Below are 21,356 nucleotides of genomic sequence, written 5' to 3' on the forward strand. Positions count from 1 at the left end.
CATTAACTGTTGATGCATAGCAGTATGGGGACATGATGGTTCTTGCTAGAGGCTACTCAGCTGCTTATTGAGTGTGGCGTGCCTAAGGGTACCCTGCGGGTCGAATTGTTGCGAAACCAGTCGCCTATCACTCATCTTTCGTAGCGGATAGAAAATCATCCGACCACACAACGATATGCTACTTCCTACTGCAGCGCAGCATCTAGTATTATTAATCGCTATATTGATATTTTATTCACTTCAGGTTATCCATACAGAAAAAATGCTACAAAGTGCTCTCCCCGAGGTCCGAAGAGTGCGTTAGTTATGACGGAATTTCATACTCATCGTTTACCGTCACGTTAAGGCATGGTATACCTATATAACATGCCCAAACGCCCACACAGGCTCTCAATGGAAAGAACTGGTGGTTCATGAAACGTAGCAAAGAGAAATGTGATTAATTGCAGTCGAGTACTCTCGTTTCTGTACAAGCGTACGTTAGAATAACTACTACCCTTGCGGCCCCTCTACTCAACCTCTTCAAACTGATCAACCCGTTAGCCATTTTTATAGCCATTCTCTGTACACTGGCCACCGCGCAGTGCCTGACAGCTTGAACACGGCGCTCCCCAAAATTACAGACTTCGGAGAGAGAGCCTTCGGAACGGGTTATGCCCACGCCCGATACACGGGCCCCAGGCACGCGCCCGTGTAGGTAAGCGTTGCGCCAAGCTGGAGGCGCAAGCGCGAGAAAGGGAAAACTGCGAGGTCGGTTGCAGTTAAACCCGGGACCCGACACACAAAATCAGCAACTCCTAAGAGGGACAGCGGCAGTGCAGAAATGACAGGGGCGAGGAAACTGGGAACGATCGGCAACCCTTCAAGGGGAGCCGGCCCCCGTGGAACTGCACTCGGGCGCTGATTGGCCGAGCAGGCAGGTGACGTCACGGAGCCGTGGGCCCGCGAGCGCAAAAGTAACTTGCGAGCGGCGAAGCGGCCGCCGAAATGGGGAAAGAAGGAAGGGAGTTGGGGGAGAGCGGAGGGATCCCGAGGTGGCGCCCGCCACGCTTTCGTCCCCACGCCCACGCACACAGGGCGCGCGCGCGTCAGCCGGACCAGGGGTACAAAAGCGACGACCGCGATCGGCTCAGATCCCGACTCCGGAGTCAGGACCCTCCCTCCTCCCGTGCTGCGCGGGACGCTTCGAACAAGACGCGAGAACTGTCAGAGGAAGAGAGAACGAGGGCGGTGCGTGCGAACAACGAGAGCTGTAGCTGAAAATCATTCTCGAGCGAACTGAAGTTGGTAGAGAAAAAAAAGGATAGCTAAGAAATCGCCGGTGTAATTGTTTATCAGGCACCCGACAAGTTAGTGTAGAGCAAGTTCCTCGATTGTCACCAACTTGAAAGGCACCCACTATAATCGGTTGTTTTCGGTTTCTCTCGCGAGAAATTCGTTGTTCCTTACGACCCGTGCTAGAAAAGCGTTAAAAAAGGCATCCAGCCTTAGTAGTTGGTTTCATTTCCCCGAGACGAATAGAGAAGAACAAGCCACCACCGCACATCGACACTAGCATCGAAAGAAAGCTCCTCCTGAGTGCGCCCCTTCGTCCGCTGTTGGAGAAAGACCTGCCCAAAGAGTAAGTGTCCTTTCACCACGCAAAGTTTGCTCCTACCGATCGTACAATGCGAATCATTTTTTAGAAGCACCCTTCCTAGTGTTCATTTTTTCTCGAGACTTTCTAAAGTTTACTGAACTTGGAGATAACTTTTTATGCGCTTCGTTTCAATAATCATGCACAAGACGGCGTGTGAGCAAAACTTCGAACTTACGCTTTTCTTGAGGAGGAGTAACTGCAATTGAGCGCTTAGGTACTTACTCGTGGCGCTTTTTTTACAGCTACACATTTTTATGCTTCCCAAATCCCAAGTGATAGTACAGTACCAAGTTATAGAGAAGTCCGTGGACACGATACATTTTTATGCTTCTCAAATCCCAAGTGATAGTACAGCCGCAAGTTATAGTGAAGTCCGTGGGCACGATACATTTTTATGCTTCCCAAATACCAAGTGATAGTGAAGTCCATGGGCATGATACATTTTTATGCTTCCCAAATACCAAGTGATAGTGAAGTCCATGGGCACGATACATTTTTATGCTTCCCAAATCCCAAGTGATAGTACAGCCCCAAGTTATAGTGAAGTCCGTGGGCACGATACATTTTTATCCTTCCAAAATACCAAGTGATAGTGAAGTCCATGGGCACGATACATTTTTGTGCTTGCCAAATCCCAAGTGATAGTACAGCCCCAAGTTATAGTGAAGTCCGTGGGCACGATACATTTTTATCCTTCCAAAATACCAAGTGATAGTGAAGTCCATGGGCACGATACATTTTTATGCTTCCCAAATACCAAGTGATAGTGAAGTCCATGGGCACGATACATTTTAATGCTTCCCAAATCCCAAGTGATAGTACAGCCCCAAGTTATAGTGAAGTCTGTGGGCACGATACATTTTTATCCTTCCAAAATACCAAGTGATAGTGAAGTCCATGGGCACGATACATTTTTATGCTTCCCAAATCCCAAGTGATAGTACAGCCCCAAGTTATAGTGAAGTCCGTGGGCACGATACATTTTTATCCTTCCAAAATACCAAGTGATAGTGAAGTCCATGGGCACGATACATTTTTATGCTTCCCAAATCCCAAGTGATAGTGAAGTCTATGGGCATGATACATTTTTATGCTTCCCAAATACCAAGTGATAGTGAAGTCCATGGGCACGATACATTTTTATGCTTCCCAAATCCCAAGTGATAGTACAGCCCCAAGTTATAGTGAAGTCCGTGGGCACGATACATTTTTATCCTTCCAAAATACCAAGTGATAGTGAAGTCCATGGGCACGATACATTTTTGTGCTTCCCAAATCCCAAGTGATAGTACAGCCCCAAGTTATAGTGAAGTCCGTGGGCACGATACATTTTTATCCTTCCAAAATACCAAGTGATAGTGAAGTCCATGGGCACGATACATTTTTATGCTTCCCAAATCCCAAGTGATAGTGAAGTCCATGGGCATGATACATTTTTATGCTTCCCAAATACCAAGTGATAGTGAAGTCCATGGGCACGATACATTTTTATGCTTCCCAAATCCCAAGTGATAGTACAGCCCCAAGTTATAGTGAAGTCTGTGGGCACGATACATTTGTATCCTTCCAAAATACCAAGTGATAGTGAAGTCCATGGGCACGATACATTTTTATGCTTCCCAAATCCCAAGTGATAGTACAGCCCCAAGTTATAGTGAAGTCCGTGGGCACGATACATTTTTATCCTTCCAAAATACCAAGTTATAGTGAAGTCCGTGGGCACGATACATTTTTATGCTTCCCAAATCCCAAGTGATAGTGAAGTCCATGGGCATGATACATTTTTATGCTTCCCAAATACCAAGTGATAGGGAAGTCCATGGGCACGATACATTTTTATGCTTCCCAAATCCCAAGTGATAGTACAGCCCCAAGTGATAGTGAAGTCCATGGGCACGATACATTTTTATCCTTCCAAAATACCAAGTGATAGTGAAGTCCATGGGCACGATACATTTTTATGCTTCCCAAATCCCAAGTGATAGTACAGCCCCAAGTGATAGTGAAGTGCGTGCGCACGAATTACATAGGCTACGTTACAGTTCGTATGGTGCAATGCGCCACCTGACAAGACCTGAGTTGAAATACGTTGTGCAATTAGGGTTAGCTGTGCAGCTAGTGGCTGAGTGCAGTACAAAAAAAGTAGATGTACATTTACACCCAATTATGCATTCAAACAAATTCACAGTCCAGTGAATCGTAACGCCTAAGCTATAAAACAGTCGTATAGTTCATGAACATACAGTTGAGGATTGGATTACTGCTGTTTTTCCAAGTCATAGCAGGCTGTTTGAAATTCATCTTACAATGGCTTCAAGTATGATGGGAAACGTGTACAGCGACCCAGAAGACAGTAAAATTTGACCTAGCTATTGGAATGTCTTGGTGCAGTTACGTTGAACACAGACATTAAGCGAATCGGGGTGCAGTCGACACGATGATAAGAATGTGGAAAAGCACGACCGCGTTGTTGTTGTGCCATCAGTACGTGGGAAAAGGAAATCACTGTTGCCATTATGATAGCCATTGGTTTCTGGCGCGTAGAAAGGTGAAAGTAACTTATCAAGCAAGATATGTACTAACACACTTTCCTGTGCTCGCAACGTTATTTATAAATGATGGTAAAAATTATTGGCGCACGTTGCACTAGTGGCACAAGGCCAAGGGAAAGGCAGAGCTGGCGGCCCCTTTCCCTACGACGGGGACCCGGCTGTCGCCCCTCACATTTATTTCCGAACTTGCCGCTGAAAGTTCTTCATGACTTGCAGGCCCGGGTCGTTTCGTCCGCAGCCTTTCCCATCTCTGCGAAAGTGGACCGCGTTAGCCCAGGCTAGAATCCGCGCCCAAGTCCAAAGCCAGCGCCCACGCTACGGACCCAAAGAAAACGCTGTGCGCCCGGAATGCGATGGCTGCTCAATTGGACAGACACCGGTTTCACAATGCGAGCGAACCACGTTCAATTTCTACCACGGGAAGCGTTTTTTTTTCTTTCTCTCGAATTGGCGGTACATGTCATTGTTCCCCGCCGCTGCTAAGCCCGTACTCCTTCGGCCTTCGGGGTGGCCCAGCGGTTAGGTTGCCGATATCACGGCGTAAAAGTCCCCGGTTCGATTCTCGGGACCTCCTTTACCGTATTTTTTCCTTGAGGTTTCGAGATGGTTTGGTGTGACGGACGGAAAAGGCTCCGCCTAAACAGCTCTGCAGTTAGAAAGGACGAAGGAAGTACTTATTAGGCCTACGCTTCTAATAAATCAAATAAACCTAACAATATGTTAGGTTTATTAAATAAACCTTTATTAAATTAAATAAACTTAATTAAATAAATATGTTAGGTTTATTAAATTAAATAAACCTAACAATCGAGATAAGAAAAGAATTCACCGCCTTGGCTAATGCTGTATATTCAGACAAAGGTAGTACAATACCTGGCTTCGTTCGCGCCAAATTCGAGCCTTACACAAGCATGACAGCCGAATCGCGAAAACTATAGGATGCCTTAATAAGTATTATCCGCCATCCAACTCTCAATATAAATATTCTCCTCGGAGTTCGTGCCCCTAGTCTGCGGCCGACCGTATGAAACTTCGTTTGTGGTGAATACACCTTCCGAAAGACCTCAAGGAAGTACGCAGCATTAAATATTTACACACCATTCCCGCATCGAAATCACATGGCGTGCGCGCGGAAGATTTATACGAAAGTGCGATATGCACAGATTGAGTGCATCGGTACTAGTCCTGCCTTTATTATCGCTTCTGGGAGATAAAAAACAAAAACCAAAAAAAGAACAGAGTGCTGTCCCGCAGAGACGATGTTATGTTCACAAACACCGTCCTCTTCCCAACTCGCGCGGACACGCAAGGGTTAAACTTTTCATCCTTCTTACAACTCGGCATGCAAAGTCTGTTCATTTAAAATAAACTGGCTAATATCGCACATTGTCGTCTAGACCAGCTTGCATTTCGTTAAAACCACTTTCCTAAAACGAGGTGTTGCGTATGTAGACTATTTATCACACCAGATTATTGAAACCATGCGGTCAATGGTCAATGTATCCACACACGCATTTACGAACAACCTTGTTGAATATGCACACCTTCGACCGTGGTGCTGTGACATGGATTTTGGACTAGAAGGTCAACGGTGAAGTGCTGAGGTGTAACAAAAGCTTGATGTGGGCGAGTTGGTACATTACGCTAAAAAAAATTACTCGGCGCTAAAACAGGACGAATAAGAAACACGTAACACACAGCACAGATTTCACTGGCTGAGATTTCACTGGCTAGTCAGATACCACTGGCACCAGTCGGCTCGTTGCCACTGAATCGTGTTCCCTACGATGCCGTGGCGTTCGATGGTCTTCTTGTGTTAGCTTGTGCCTCAGTTTTGTTCCTCATCGTCTGAAAGGCCAAATGATTACCGGAAATGTTTGCATCGCGTGTATATTCGGAGAACTCCGCCAGTCGCTGATTGGCATCATGCCCGAAAACGTTTTCCTAGGTCCGGTCGTTCACCCGGCGATTTTTAATAAAGGCGTTCGAGATAAACAATGTTCATAAAATTGTAACAATTCTTTATTTATTGGCGGGTTTCATAGTTACACGTCTAATTTTATGACAGTGGTTTGGCTGGATACATGTCGTGGCCTTTTTAGCTACACTGGAATCAATCTGTCTGATACATTTAGGCTTTCCTCAACTCCCTTACTAAACACTCCTGAATATTCTGCGAAGAAAATATTTGTTATATTAGAAGCATATCTTTTTTGGCAGTCCAAAAAAGGCTATGGAACAAGCAGTACGCTCGCATAATGGTTTCTGTTACTATAGATCTTTGAGACACGCAGCAAGCTGTATCATTAACTAAGACACCGTTTTACTTGAGACTTACTCAAGTGTGCGTGTAAGGAATAAACTCACGCGTAATTATAAAGCTCTCACAACAGTACTTCAATCGACGCTAAAGCGGAGATAATCTTTATTTTTTCATGCCTGGAAGACATGAACATGAGGAATGACACGCGCATCCCTAAAGGGATTATGAAGACCAAATACAAGTTTGTTTAATTTGAAAGAACTAGGCTTCAGTACCTCACTCAGCCCCATTACAGCCCCAAAAAGCGTTTTTCAACCAAAAGAAAAAAAACTGAGCTAGTACTGAAAGGCTCAAATTTCGCGCTACTGTGACGCGTTATGGGAAGGAGTGACGTCATATGGGCCATTACTAAAAACGTAATTTTCAGTGTGTTAACGGCCCGTTGGCATTCAAGTGATAGGACGAAACGGAACTAGAGGCCCCCCTTCAATCGATCAATCATGTCTCTTTTGGATGGATTGGTTCGGCGGCCGCCATTAGCACAAACAAGATTCTGTGACGTCATAGAACAGTTTCCCGAAAGTGGCTACGGAGTCGCCACTGCTGCACATGTTTTTTTAAAATAGCGAAGCTGGTTAGAAAATCGTAATTTTTGGCGTGCGCAGTTAAAAATACCAAGAAATTGCCTAACGCGCATTACCGTGGGCCTCGCGGCGACAAGCCGGCAGTTAACAAAACTATGGAAATGCATAGCGCTCGTGCTTGCGTGCCTATAGACGACCGCCCAACACCTCTGTGCACTTTCGTCAAGCCAAGCATGCCCAATTAGATTAGGAAGATTGGATAAGATTTCCAAAAAAAAAAAAAAAAAACGTTCGCCGTAAACGTGGCAAAACTTGCTGGCAACGAGGACTACTGTTCGCCGTAATGGTGGCAATAGTCGCTCGGAACAAGAAAGACACATCATAGCGAACGCCCCTCCAAGGTGGTTTCCAATGATTATAACTTACAATAACACGAAAGACGTTCGCACTTATACAATGATGATGGAGTACAGATCGTTGCGGCCGGGAAGAAGAAGCAAATCGGCTGCAATCGTGGTCTTAAACCTTCGTCATGGTCGTGAAGGTTGCAGACAGCTTCGCTACCTTTAATTCTTGTGCGTCAGGTTGAGTTTCCTTCATTTTTTTTATATCTAGATAATTTTTCGAGATTTGCGAATAAATTGTTATCAGTGTTATGTGGACAAACCAGTCTTTGCAATGATGAAAATATGCATTTTGTCTTTATGGCTTCTTTAAGTCAGTGTTCTGCCGCCCTTACCGCATTCATCCCGTTTGCTTTATCTAGAACATTAGATTTGCGCCTTCTAAGAAAATGCATTAGTATTGGCATACTTTCGAACTTCAAATGGCCATTAACGCGTGGGGCACCACAATAGAGAAGAAAGAGTGAATAATCTGGACCCCGAAAGACTGATTTCCTTTCTTTCTTCAAATTGTAACGCAGCCGTCCGGATTTCGGCCTTTAGGCTATCTACAAATGGCGAAGAGCACTCTGGAAATTGAAATCTTCTCAGCAACTTGGGCTTGTCTTTTGTCACCATTTTTATCTTCTACCTTCCTGAGGCACCCTTTCGACTTAGATTTAAGAATTTGAGTCTCTTCCGACAGCCGATCCATTGCAGAAAGACAACTTCGATTGTATTCTAGCGAAGGTGAGATACGCAGAAATTGCCTAAGGTGCCCAGCCATTTGAACAATTTGCATGCTCTAATGACTTTCCGGTATCGCTCAATCAACGTGCCCACGGCGTTTAGGCCGAGCTTTCCGGTGGCGATCTGTCTTGTCTTTCCGCTAGCCCAATTTAATGTAAGGTAATCCTTCAGCCTGCATCCATCCAAAACACTTGGTAGGGCCATGAGGACATACCCTTTGCCCGCCTTTCATTTAAATCTTGATTCCCACGAAGACATATTTTTTAGTTTTAAACATGACGGATTACAGCTAAAAGAGCTCCGATATGGTCTTCACTGATACCTGTAGAAGAAAATGTGCAGGACGCACGAAGTCTTAGCGTCATTGCCTCGAGTCCAAGCGTTCTTCCGCCGCTGTGATATAGTTACTAAGGCCTTTGCTGCTGAGACCGAGGACGCCGGTTCTATCCCGGCTGTGGCGACCGTTTTACAGCGAAGCTGTGAACGACTCGTTGGTCGGGGCTTTTCGTATCTGTGTGTGCAGAAAGCGTGTGGAAGCAGAAAACCGGTGGAAGCGAAGAGGCTGGACGCAACAAAGGCGCTCGAGTGTACCGGAGAGCAAGACAACAGAAAAAAAAAGAGCCAAGAATAGAATGAGAGAGAGAGAGAGAGAGAGAGAGAGAGAGAGAGAGAGAGAGAGAGAGAGAGAGAGTCCACTTTATTTGGAACTCTGGTTTTAGGGTGGGGGAGTGGCGGTGGCCCAGAGGGCCGCCGCGACGTCGAGCGCTCGACCGGTGACCAGTTCTTGGCACCCGCCGCGGTGGCTCAGTGGCTAAGGCGTTGCGCTGCTGAGCACGAGGTCGCGGGTTCGATTCCCGGCCGCGGCGGCCGCTTTTCTGATGGAGGCGAAAAGCAAAAACGCCCGTGTGTACGAGATTTCGGCGCACGATAAAGATCCCCAGGTGGTCAAAATTAATCTGGAGCCCTCCACTACGGCGCGCGTCATCGCCTGCGTTGCGTCGGCGCGTTAAACCCTACAATCAATCAATCAATCAGTTCTTGGCAGTCGCGGTCCGAGCACCCCAGAGCCTGTTCCCAAAGGGTGGGGGAGGGTAGAGAGGGAAAGGGGTCGCGCGGCCATTCCCAGAGCGAGTGATAAAGCGTGTCCGGCGCGTCACACAAGGGACAGTTGGGAGAGGAAAACAGGTGAGGGTGCGTGTAGAATGAAAACGTCGCAGCCTCTAACGCTCCGATCAAGGTCAAAAAGGAGAGCAAGAGAGAGCGATCCTAAATGTGTGTAACGATGGCAGCCGGGCCAGCATGCCTAGCTTGCTTCGCTAGAATATTGCGGGGGCGATTCTAATGAAATTAGGGATGACGCTGAAGACGTTGATGCGCACGAACTCATTCACTAAATTATTCAGTGTGGTCAGGACCTGTGTTTGCAGGTACGCGATCAAAGCTTTCCTCGCTCAGGAGGCGCGTTTGGGACATGAACACAGTCCTTACTCAAGACCCGACCCTTACAAGCTCAGTTTAAAACCCACGCAAGCCGGCAGTCCCAAAGACGCTACTAAGGACACTGTCTGTGCAACGAATCAAGCACAATCGCAAACAAGATGTGGCAGTTTTTCGCATACCTCGCAGTGTGGAGAGAGTGGCGAAGTGTGCCGAGATTTCGGCTCACGTTAAAGATCCCCAGGCGATAAAAATGAATCCGGAGCCCTTTACTACGACGCACCTTACATCCCCGGCGCAGCTCCGGAACCTAAATCTTCAAAATTTCAGTCTGAAATATTCTATTATTTTAAAGAAAGAGAGAAAGATAGAGGGAGGGAAAGATGGAGGGAGGGGGAGGGTTACTGTTGACAGCTCAAAGAAGCCTCAGCCTTGTTTGTTGGCGTGCTTGAGTTTAAATGTGAAACTGAATACAACACACAGAGGCTCAATGTCTTCATGTATTCCTAGTAGAATTCCAGCAATCAAAACAATGCAGCCTTTTTTTTAACACGGCCTTTGTTAAGGCACAATCAAGTTTTGAAAAGATGGTAAAATTTGATCTCTTTCGGTGTTTTGTGTCCCATGGTGTTGCTGTTATGGGGCCCTAGCTACTCCGATAGCTGTTTATGTGTCTACGGCGATAGCCACTTCTGCGCATAAAAATTTCAACGAAAAACTGAACACCGAACTTTTATTTAAAGCTCCCATGCAGGACGTACTTGTGCTCCATTAGAAAATACCAATGTCCTAATAAATGTTTTTACTGGTTTGTATGTCATTCTAAAACGCAGTTATTTTTTTTTTTGTAAGCTTTTCTATTTTCCCATTCTCATACCTATTTCCGCAATCACAATTCAATCACAGTGCAAGATCTTCACTTTCAATACTATAGAGAGCACCCATACAGCTCTAGCACCCCACCACAAGTTCACTTTAGCGTTGGAGCCTGTCCGACGCAACTGTATTTTTCAAAAGGCGAACGAGGCCTCTCCTAAATCAGCGACTGAAAGTGAGGCTGAGATTTAGCTCTAAATTATGAAAGGCGCCGCCACAGCCAGAAGGGCTGACCCGACAGCCGTCGTCAGACGACCACCTTTTCGTTTGTCTCTTTTTCCGGCGCCCGTGGTAGAGTGACAGCTCTTGCTATTACCCACCAGAAATCGATCCTACCGGTTTCACAGTTGTGCTTGACGGTGGAGATGACAGCGGCATTATTAAAGGACAAATTTCGCCACGTCATTTGACGAGGCTAAATGATGCAGCCGCTCTTTCGTCCAAGCTAGAAAAACCGTTGTCGAACTGCTGCTTTTCGTTAGAGTAGCCTGTAATTGAAGTTCCTTGAGAAATGGACCTATACGGCACTGCCTGTCGGGTAATATAGGTAGGGAGGAACAAGCGTCGGTACGCGGGATACGATAACCAAGAAGCTTTCTCGTGGGAGAGGAAAATAAATTTTACAGCGAATCTGTCTTGCGCTAGGTTCTGACCAAAACTGCGTGCGTCTATAGGGTGGCGTCGACAAACAGTCGCAAGCGCTCGCTCCAGAGCTAGCGTAAAATGTTCTGCACCTCTCGTATAATGTAGGTATCTTGGAAAAGATAGAGCGCCCTTCAGCTATGTGAGGATGAAAGCCAGCGAAGCTGTAGATGGTGATATTTTGCTTTAGTGAATTCATATGTTATCACTACTGGTTCACGGTAGTGTTCCAAGCGACAAGTTGCTCTTTCCTCGGTAGGGATTCACAGCTACTCGACGAGGTGTAACTTGAGGGAGCAACGGCGGAGGCTGCACGTTCTGCGGCGGCGGCTTTCTGTTGTTTTTGCGCCTGTTCACGCTGCTGTGCGCGCCCATGCTCCTTCTTTTCCCGCTCTTCTTTCTCCGCGCGAACAGCGCGCTTCCGTCACATAGCGAGTAAAAAGGGCTGATGACTGCGCTAGCGCTGTTATCAGCCGTTAGCGCGACGTTTCAAAGAGGCATCGGTGGTGGCGAGAAGTATACAACTTATGAAACAAGCGTCGGTGGTGGCGAGGAGTAAAAGTGTTAGCCTAGAGGCGGTGCCGGGTAAATCGTCGCCTCAGGATGAAAAATCAGGCATCTTAACCATGTGCAGCTCTGCTGTAAAAAAATAATCAAAGTGATATATGGTCGCTGCAAGACTATCATTAGGCCGAGGTTCGTTTACATGACGTAATTTTTAGGAGCGGAGCACCTTAGGTTCTTGGCCTGTCAGCGTCTCATATTGTCATGGTATTAAAACACCGGGACAGTCGTTTTCCACCCCCTCGCTCTAGAACGGTTCATCTGCGGGGGTAAAAACGCGTGCTGGAAAACACACCGGGACACTCGTTTTCCAACGCCTCGCGCTAGCACGCTTCGTGCTTCAAAGACACGAGACTTGTGCAGCGAAGCAGTATACCTCCACCACCCAACGGTTTCACCTGCGCATTGTAAACTTCACCACAACTTCGAAACCGCATCCTACACTCATACACTGCATACGTCGCCCTTCCCCAGGTTTCGCGTTAGCGGATTTTGCCCGGTGATTTTGTTCACAGTGAGGCTGTAAATGTTAGGCAGAATTCCCGCCTGATGTCAATGCCGGACCGTCTACGGAGGTAGCATGGTTACAGAAAATAACTGCAACTCTAGTTTGGGGAAACTACCACAAAACATCTGTCCCCTGGTTCCGTAATGCCTGAATGACTGCTGAGGTTTCGACCGAGTCAAATGCTTTCTCATAATCTATCAAGGCTATATACAGGGGTTCAGTATACTCAGCGCACTTCTCTATCATCTGATTGGTCGTATGAATATGGTCCATTGTTCAATAGCCTTTACGGAAATCTGCTTGTTCATTAGGTTGACTGAAATCTAAGGTTGCAGAAATTCTTTTAGCGATTACCTTGGTAAGTACCTTGCAGACGACTGACAGTAAGCTGATAGGCCTGCAATTTTTGAAGTTCTTCATGTCACCTTTCTTATGGATTAGGATGATGTTCGCGTTCTTCAAATATTTCGGTAGACTTGCGGTCATTGGGCATTGCGTATACAGGTTTGCCAGTTTTTCAAGTACAATTTCTCCGCCATCCTTCAAGAGGTCTGCTGTTATCTGATCCTCATCAGGTGCTTTGCCCCCTTTCATTTCTTTGAACGCCTTCCTTACTTCTTCGGTCGTTACTTGTGGGATGACTATCTCCTCTGAACTACTTTCTCGTTCGGCCTTATCCTGGATGTCCCGGCTACTGTACAGATCCCTATAGAACCGCTCTGGTGCAGTGACTATTTTATCGCTATTTTTGATGACATTGCCTTGCTTGTCTTTAAGTATCTGATTTTTCCCCACGCCAAGACGCCTCTCCACTTCTTTCAGGCTACCTCCGTTCTTTATCAACGTATTCGATCCTCTCCATATTATACTTCCGCATGTCCGCTGTTTTACGCTTATTGATTAGCTTCGAAAGCTCCGCTAGTTCTATTCTATCACCTGCGGTGGAGATTGTCATGCTTTGGCGTTTCCTAATTAGGTCTTTCGTCTCCTGGGAAAGTTTGCCAGCATCCTGTCTAGCCATCGTGCCCCCGACTTCTACTGCACACTCCGTGATAAGGCGTGTAAGGTTGTCGCTGGCTTCCTTTGTCGTAAGCTTGGCTTCCTCGGTAAGAGCGGGGGGTAGGTTAGCATTATGTAAGAATACTAGAGGATATCTACAATGGGTCCACAGCTACCATCATCCTCCATAAGGAGAGCAGTAGGAAGGGTGTCAGACAAGGAAGGGTGTCAGACGGAAGAGATAAGGAAGGGTGTCAGACAAGGGGACACAATCTCTCCAATGCTATTCACAGCATGTTTACAAGAAGTATTCAGAACGTTGGATTGGGAACAGGTGGGAGTAAGGGTTAATGGAGAATACCTCAGTAACCTCAGATTTGCTGATGACATTGACTTGCTAAGTAACTCGGGGGACGAATTGCAAAGCATGCTTTCCGCACTGGACAAACAGAGTAGAACCGTGGGCTTGGAAAATAATATGCAGATAACCAAAGTAATGATCAATAACCGCGGGACAGCACAGTGGTTTGAGATAGGTGGCGAGGCAGTGGAAGTGGTAAGCGAATACATCTACTTAGGCCAAGTTGTGACCCCGGATCCCAACCATGCGGCAGAGATAATTAGAAGGATAAGAATGGGGTGGAGTGCATACGGCAGACATTCTCAGATAATGAATGGCAGCCTACCATTGTCCCTGAAGAAGAAAGTGTATGATAGCTGCATCTCACCGGTACTCAACTACGGGGCAGAAACTTGGAGGCTCACTAAGAGGGTTCAACTTAAATTGAGAACGACTCAGTGGGCAATAGAGCGGAAAATGATAGGTGTAACATTAAGGGACAAGAATTGAGCGGAGTGGGTCAGGGAACAAACGCGTATTAAGGACATATTAGTAGAAATTAAGAAGAAGAAATGGACGTGGGCAAGGCATGTAATGCGAAGGCAAGATAACCGTTGGTCATTAAGGGTAACAGAGTGGATCCCTAGAGAAGGCAAGCGTTGCAGGGGGCGGCAGAAAGTTAGATAGGCAGATGGGATCAAGAAGTTTGCGGGGATAAATTGGCCGCAGTTAGCACAGGACCGGGGTAATTGGAGAATAATGAGAGAGGCCTTTGCCCTGCAGTGGGCGAAGATAGGCTGATGATGATGATGATGACCACAAAACAGTTTATGGTGAGAAATCATTTAGAATTAATTAATTAAATGTGTCTTTATTAGATCAATATAGTCGGTCAAGACAACTCAATGTAGTTATCCACTAATACATATTCTGTGGTCTTTCATCTTCACCCTAGTGTAAAGGCTATATTTTTTAGTTTTTGTGTGTGAAAATTGTGCTTCACTTTAAAGCACTTCACGCGTTCACACCTACCTGCGCTATATGTAAGATATACGCGATGCGTTATATGCTATAGTATATACGATATATACTATACCATTTAGTGTATACTATATATAACGTATATAGGCTATATTCTGTTATACGCTATATGCTATACGCTATATGAAACGGACCGGGCCGACCTGAACGGCGAGCGTAACCTTCTGCTGGACCTTTTCGGACTCGGGCGTGGGTCACAGTTGTGGGCCTCGGCCAAACATCCCAGCCCATGCATAGCTATGGTTTACTCGATCGCAGTGTCTAGAGTGCCTTCCGACGACATTCGAAGTTTTATGACAAGGGTGGCATAGGCCACCGCGTCTGCCCCTGTGGTGTAGAGGTTTTATCTTAGCTTCCTGTTACTAAAAGTGGCGTTCCAGTCCGGCTCTTGCGTCTTTTATTTTCTTTTAAATCTTTAATAAGTGATTGTGAGGCTTAACGCCCCGACGCTATACAGGCGATGAGACGCACCGTAGTGGAGGGCTCCGGATTAATTTTGACCACTTGGGGATCTCTAACGTGCACGGAAATATTGAAAACGTGGGTGTTTTCGCTGTTCACCTCCATCAGAAAAGCGAAGGCCACCGCGGCCGGGAGTCGAACCCTCGTCCCTTCAGCTCAGCTGCACAATGCCTTTAGCGACTGAGACAACACGGCAGGTCATATTTAATTATAATTTTTATGTCTTAGGTTAGTTTTTGGTGTTGCACATGATTTTTTTTCGTTAGTTAGGAGATGTTAGGTTAGTTTGCGTTACGTTACATTAGTAGAGGCGAAGCGAAAGGCCAGACGAGGCATTGTTTCATCAAAGAGCCGGCGGGCGTCGCTTCCGTGGAGGGCTTATATTATCGTCGGACGGCACTATCGTCAAAGCCTTGCTCGATTCACATGGATGCAGTGTTCAAAGCACTCCCTCGCTTGCAAAATTCGCAAAGCACTCCCTGAAAATTCGGGTGTAGGTCTCCTTTTAAGGTCAATTTTGTTTAACCACAAGATTGCGATTGTATTCATCTAGTTATATTGAGTACAAATAAAAGCAACTCTGGGCTGTGGAGACAACGTCCGAAGCTGTAATCGCTAGTTGACCTAGGAACTTTGGCGTCGCCTTTGGAGCTGAACCAAAACGCTTGGCTTCCGCACACGCCTAAGCACGTTAAATGACGCCGCTGTTGGAAGAGGTGTTAAAATTGGCCATTTCTAATGTTTACCCCACAGGGATCGAATTGTTCATGTTTGGTTTCAAAATAACCCAATCATTGCGGTCGTAAATAATGTTTTCAAAGAAAACAGACCATAAATTTGATTCAGAGAGCAGGAGCGATTCGAAAAGGATCAGTGCTTAAAATGTTCTTAATTGCGACACGATTCCCCGTACGCAACTCAATCCCGTTAAGCAACACTAGAGACAAACGGAAGCTGGAAAAAGTAATAGGCGATGACAACTGGGTACCGATATCCTCATAGCTATTGCATTATGAGATCCAGATATGACTGCAGATATGACTTACCAACGCAGGAGCCATACAAAGCAAAACGCGGACACCTAGCTTATCATAGGTTTTCCTTTGGGCACAACAGTTGGCGCAGCGTGCAAGCTATCCTCTTCGTTTCAAAGGCCTTTCGAGAATCGAAATTGTGTTTTAATACGCGACTGGGTGCTACACCTTGGATACGAGAGGGACTGTAGTGGTTGGCTACGGCAATAGTTATACAACTGAAGTTTTCTTTATCCGCGTTGAAATACAAGTACGCGCGACCCCTCCCCCTTTTTTTTCGTTTTGATTCCAGCCTGAGTGGCCTGGAACTGAACTAACGATTCAGGTCTTTCGTTTAGAGCCTTCTTAATGCCGAGGCAGGACTACTAACAGTGCTACAATTGTTCAGATTAATGATTAAAGAGGCACTACGATAGAACGAAGAGATATCTTTAGAGGACGCGCTACAATGTCGCTATGTCGCAATGATACCGGAAGGAAAACTCCTTCTCCTACACTTTAGCAAAGTGGAACACACAAGCGACTTGCATAGGCTACTCACATATCTTAAGAAAATAATTGAGCCGGTGGCTTGTAAACTTACTGGATAACTTAAAAGGGCTCCTAAAGTGACGTCCTTACACTTGTAGCCTAACTACCTCATGATATTGTGGCAGCATCAAGCAAGGTGGCTGTGCAAGAAGGCGGTAAGTTGGCTGCAGTCGTGAATGAGATTAAACGTCCCTTAAAGTGACCCTGCAACATTTTCGATAAGCGCTTTCACTATTTCCTTCGCGTCTGGAACCACTACGAAAGCTATAGTTATCGACAGCACGGAGCGGCACTGCGTGATTTGCTCGTTGCACCAGATATGCCTTCCATTTCTGCTTTGTTTTTGTTGCTTTATTTTTTAATTTGCTGTCGAAAAGCGTTCATTGCTGCAACTGAAGGAAAACCGGCCAACATCCGCTACATTACCTTAATGGCGTAATTCGAGCCGTCGAAAAACGCCAAGACCGGGAAAGAGAGAAAAATATTTTGAGCGAGTTTACATGGTTTACATCTGATGGGCATACGTAGAGCAGTCAATTTTCCCGGAGATACATTGCGACCCCCTAATCTAAGTACTGGGTGTGTTGGGTGACTACGTTCTGCAAGCATTTATGATTTCATAAAAGACTAAAAAAAAAGGGTTGCAGGGTCACTTTAAAACGGATGCTAAAACGGTCCAGTGTAGAATGGGGCTTTAAGGACGCGGTAAGCCTGCTTTTCTGGCGGTCTACGGGTCTACGCTGTCGTAGATGGCGCGTTCGATATCATGCCGAGGGGCGAAGGTAGCACCTGACGTCAAAGACCCGTAGACTGGCCGTCAAGAACCTCTTTCGATTAGAAGATCACAGCTTATTCACGTCGGCTTTGCATTGTTCATAATTCTAAGAGAACGTTTACCTTGACTGTCTGTGCGTGGGTGAACTAGAAACTATAATGTCAGCTTGCTAGCTCCGGAAGTTCAATTTCCGAACCTCGAAGCGCAGTGTTGACAAGAGAAAAGTTCCCCAACTTCGCTGATGTTTTTATTTAGGTCACGTGAATATGGAGAGTTGGTGAGAGCGTCCGGAAGGGCTCGCTATGACGCACTTGGCAAGTAAATTGCTCTCGGATGGTATTTAATGACCTACTATTTATATTTATGACACACAAGGACACTTATTGAGCATTTGTAAACATTTATAAGAAGAAACTCCTACGTAAAAAAGGATTTGGCTTCAGAAAATTTACCAACGAACGACGTGTGTTGCCGCTAGAGGCTTACACAGAACCCGCACGAAACTGCGACATGTAGCTTAACATTCAAAAGAATTAACATTGATGACGAAGTGTAAACGGCGTTTTCTATGTTGACATAAAAGCGGGCTTTCTTGTAGCCGCACAATTTCTTTAAACTTTTCCCTGCGTAAATGGCGTGCAATGGGCATTGGCATTTAATAAAGAAAGTAAATATGTTCCTTCACAACTTGGAGCGTACAAAAAAGCAGTCATGACAAACGTCCGAACGCCTTATTAACTCATTACCAGTTCACCCTATTATCGACGAGATCAAGCACATTCGCCCTCTGTCTTTGGAGTGACAAACCATTGTGAGGATGTCGCTTTCGTGTTGGCTTTCTTTTCCCGCTGGGTATGAAATAAGTCGCGCGCCGACAACAATGAAAAACCAAAATGCCTGCTGGCCTAGCAGGCGGTGCAACATTTGGCATGGTTCCATTTTGTTTGCGGGCATTAGCGAGAAAAAGCATCAATCATCGTAAGTTGCGGGATAACCAGCCCATCATATTTCACGAAAATATCGTCGTGGCGCTGTTTGTGTGTCAAAAGGAACACGTCCATGCGTGGCTTTGTTGTGTTCCCGGTGAGAGCCGTCATCAGCCGCCTTGGAAGGTGATATGAACGTGACGTGGTACTTATTGCAAGACAAAAGTAGGCTGCATGAAAACAGGTGCGAAGATCGGTGGAGCCGGTGCACTTTTTCAGATTTACTCGTGTATCGTCAGATATTTCGCGTGTGTCATAATGCAAAAAAAAAAGGAAAAAGAAATACAAAAGCCTGCTAAGGGTTCTGAACGCGAACACGCTGATGTCCGATTGAAGAGGCCTGAGATTTTCTGCTTTTGCCCAGAGTTCTCGAAGGACTTCGTTGTCTTCAACTTTTCGCGATCCGCTTTATCCTCACGCCTTGGAATGGCTTCAGTCTGTCGTCTACGTGTTGTGCCGCTGCTCCTTCCTGCGGCGGCGATGGTGGACTTCGAAGCTTGTCTGTCCGCTCGCTGCGCTTTTTTCTTTTTTTTAATGCGTACCATTCCTTGCTAAGTAACCCCCCCCCCCCCTCCCAACCAGGACCGTGTAACGCCCTGCATCTCCATAAAAATGGAGATATCGCGGATGTTCCACCTGTAATCGCTATAATGGCGTAAATGGAGATAACTGTCCGCACGAAATTTCTAAAAATGAAAAATAACAAAAATATAACCAATACAGAAAATGGCAAGACGTGTAACGCCCCGCATTTCCACAATAATGCAGATTTCGCGAAAGTTTCAAATGCAATCACTGTAATGACGTCAATGGTGACAATTGGTCGACCGAAACTTGGAAACCTAAAAAATAAGAAAACTTTTAAAGAAACGTATACCACATGCCATTTCCACAATAATGCAGATTTCGCGAAAGTTACACCTGTAGTCGTTATGATATCGTAAATGAGCATAATCGGCCAAACGAAATTTTGGAAAAATTAAAAAAATAAGAAAAAATTTAAAATAATACCGGAAAATGGCGAACCGTGTAACGCCCTGCCTTTCGACACTTTTCCAGATTTCGCGAAAGTTTCACCTGAAATCGTTATAATAGCCTAATTGGAGATAATTGATCGGATAGAATTTAGAAAAGACAAAAAAATTGGATGGACAGAACTCACACTCAAGACAGGCGGCATAAGAATGCTGCGCATTTAGTATATAATTCGCTGAATTTCCGGAGATTTTTATACGGTTTGCATGCTGTCGGCATGTGACGAGGACGCGTCCCATGGCCCTTTCATTTTCTCTTCATTTTTTTCGCTCTCCCGCGCTTTCAACATTAAAACTGAGTTTGAAAACACGTGCCATAACCCTGAAAACAATTTGTTTTGAAAAAGGTGGAGACAACTTCTCCAAAATACAAATGCTGCTCTCTTCCCCGTAATGCAATACGCGGAAATTCATATTCTTCGTTAACGTTGATTCTTCTCGTGGCATGCCTTCTCTTCTTTGTGCACCCGAAACTCCGGTGCTTTCAAAACCGAAACATCACTGCATTATAGAAAAACACAATATAAATAGAAACCTGTCAGCTTATTCGCTCCTTTCATTCAGTCAAACAAAAGGTCAATACTAAAATGATACCTAACCAGGAACCAAAAAAATGCTTCGTAATTATTCGGGAACTACAGCAAGTTACGTCATCTTTTGATTGCAAAATTGCCGAAGAAACTTTACCACAACAGGACGTTCGCATGTACCTCTGGTATTTTCACGTTGTTCTACCCATAAGGTGTCTAAGTTGCCTTGTAAAGCCTCGTTTTGTAAGTCTGCGATCCAGTCTCACATTTTGATGGACCTGTAAAACTTCAAAGAAAATATCAAAAGTGGTGCAGCCGTAATATAAAATTGGTGTGTACTGTAAGGTAAGCGTCGAAGAGGTTTTGATTCCCACAGTGTCACATTGCATAAATCTAATTAAACGTGGGATCGAGGCCACCCAGACGAAAGACACCACATCCGGTTTAACGTACTGATCATCGGGATAGACTGTGACGCCTGAGAGGTTTAAGAGACAAATTGTTATCTAGCGCAGGTTATGCGTACGTGTTTTGGTTAGCCGCGTTGTGCATCAACAGTGGGCACCATTTGCATCGCCCAGGAATACCCAATAGTAACGTGTGGGGTTACTGAAACAATACGCCTGTACATCAGGCTCATCATGAGGCTGCCATTTAACCACCTGGTGCCGCTCCCTCAGAATCGACCGCGATCTACGTTTTCGGCCATTGTCACAACGCACAGGGCCTACATCCCGTCGAGGTACGCCCCTGCAGTTTCATCGTCCTCCCCGTTGTGGTGACTGGCAGAGCCCGAGATCCGTCTCAGCGTTCCGGGAATCGGCAAAAAGGCCGCCTTACCATCCTTGGCCTTTCAATAGCTTACAATGATGTTACTGCACGAATGGTACAACGACCGGAAACTTGTATACACGGATGGCTCAGTAACGTCATCCAGTTCGGCAGGTGCGGTTGTTGTTCCAGCGAATTTTACCACAACTCGATCCCGTGTTGCCCATACCACTAGCTCGGCAGCTACAGAACTTGCAGCCAGTCGTGAAGCTCTCCATCACGTTATCGGAGCTACTCCTCAAAACTGGGCCATTTTATATGACTCCAAGGCTGCTTTTCAAAGCTTACGCGCAGCCCTGCGCTACGGCCCCCTCCACCAACTGGTGACAGAGTTTAGAGAAACATTTCATCAAGCCATCTATAACAGCCATGACATAATATCTCAGTGGCTTCCAGGTCACTGCGGAATCATCGGCAACGTATTGGCGCATGAAACTGCTCGTACAGGCCACGGGAGCGAACGCACCATCCTGCTTCCGCTTTCAAGGACCGATGCCGCGAGGACGCTTCGCTACTTTGCTCGTAGAATCCCCATGAAGCAATAAAACACACCGGACTTTTCGAATCACCGTCTCTATATTCCGACGACGTAACA

The 21,356-nt window shown here is 45.8% G+C and overlaps 1 protein-coding gene across 1 annotated transcript in view; it reads left to right on the forward strand.

Annotated features, from left to right (window-relative positions):
* Positions 1-1,087: 1,087 nt before the first annotated feature.
* Positions 1,088-21,356, forward strand: part of LOC144174831 (uncharacterized) — a 134,859-nt gene continuing 114,590 nt past the window's right edge. The window contains exon 1 of the mRNA XM_077703749.1: positions 1,088-1,621. The gene's annotated coding sequence lies outside the window, so the exon portion shown is untranslated. The remainder of the gene's footprint in view (positions 1,622-21,356) is intronic.

The sequence above is a fragment of the Haemaphysalis longicornis genome, unplaced genomic scaffold, assembly GCF_048455015.1.
Source record: "Haemaphysalis longicornis isolate Haplotype H1 unplaced genomic scaffold, Haemaphysalis longicornis Haplotype H1 scaffold_3, whole genome shotgun sequence".
Taxonomy (NCBI): Eukaryota; Metazoa; Arthropoda; class Arachnida; order Ixodida; family Ixodidae; genus Haemaphysalis; species Haemaphysalis longicornis.